The following is a 1,593-nucleotide window of genomic DNA, read 5'->3' as shown; positions in this document are numbered from 1 at the left end:
CCTCTCTGAAGTAAAAAAAAAAGATATATATTTTTTAAACAAAGTTCCCCTTAAACTTTAGAGAATAAGTGACAGAAGTAAAAATTTAAAAAAAGAAATAACACCACCCTGCTCTGGCCAGTGTAGGTAAGTGGTTAGAGCTCAGGGTCGAGGGTTCAATTCCCAGTCAAAGGCACATACCTGGGCTGCAGATTCCATTCCCAGCCCCCATGGGAACATGTGCGAAAGGCAACCAATCGAGATGTCTCTCTCACCTCTCTCTCTCTCTCTCTCTCTCTCTCTCTCTCTCTCTCTCTCTTTCTTTCTCTCTCTCCCTTCCACTCTCTCTCTAAAAACAAAAAGGAAAAAATATCCGCGGGTGAGCATTAAAAAATAAAATAAAATAAAACAGCCTCCCCTGTGCCCCTCACTCCCTCTCCCCAGCCCCATTTTGTTTTTTTCATAATACGTTACTCATCATTCTTCTGTGTCTACACCTTCACTTGTTTTTATGTTTTTCTTTGTTTTCCTCTACCAGGAATGGAAGCTTGATAAAAACCGGAAGCTTGTTAGTTTGTTTTACTTGTTTGCTTTTCCAGTATATTGTCTCCCTGGTATCAGGAATGATGCCTGGCTCTTCGTAGACTTGGGTCTGATAGACTGTCCTGCACAGCAGTTAAGGGCACACACATGAGTCAGCTCCTGGGTTCAAGTCCCTGCTCGGCTGCTTTCTCGTTGCGTCAGTCATCTCTGTACTGCCTTTAAAGTGGGACTGACAGCCCATTTAATAGGGTTATTTTGAGAATTTAGTGAATTAATTCATGTAAAACATAGCTTGGTATTTAGTGTTTGTCCCTCTTATAATTTTTTTTAAAAATATGTTTTCATTGACTTTTTTTAGAGAAAGAGGAGGGGAGAGGGAGAGAGAGAGAGAAACATCAATGATGAGAAAGAGCCTTTGATCGGCTGCCTCCTGCACGCCCCCTACCAGGATGGAGCCTGCATGTGCCCGGGCCGGGAATTGAACTGTGAGCTCCTGGTCCATAGGAGCCACACCGGCCGGGCCCTATTATAATTTTTGAGTGAATTGAACACATGAGTAATTGCTATCATGAACGCCTGCAGACGTCCACCCACCGTATGGATGGTTATTTAGTATGTGCCAGCTCTGCCCCACACAATGGGCGCAGACACAGGCACAGAGGCAAACAAGGCAGATGTGGCCCCTCTCCTCTCAGGAGCCTTCGGGAATTCCAGTAATTTGTTCCTAGTGTTAAAGTGCTGAGAGGCAAAAACAAAAACAAAACAAAACAACAAGCACAGAATGTGACAGGGGCTATAATGTAGTCTGAGGCCAGGGAAAGATTCTCAGCACAGTGATGTCACCCGGTGACCGGGTGGAAAGGAAAGGGGCAACCATGTCTGAGAAAGCCCCGTGGGGAAGAAGAGCTACGCAGCGGTTCTCAACCTGTGGGTCGCGACCCCTGAAAATCCATCCTGCATATCAGATATTTACATGATGATTCATAACAGCAGCAAAATTACAGCGATGAAGTAGCAATGAAAATAATTTTATGCTTGGGGGTCACCACAACATGAGGAACTGTATTGAAG

This window comes from Myotis davidii, unplaced genomic scaffold, assembly GCF_000327345.1.
Source record: "Myotis davidii unplaced genomic scaffold, ASM32734v1 scaffold1047, whole genome shotgun sequence".
Lineage (NCBI taxonomy): Eukaryota > Metazoa > Chordata > Mammalia > Chiroptera > Vespertilionidae > Myotis > Myotis davidii.
This window is presented reverse-complemented; position numbering follows the sequence as displayed.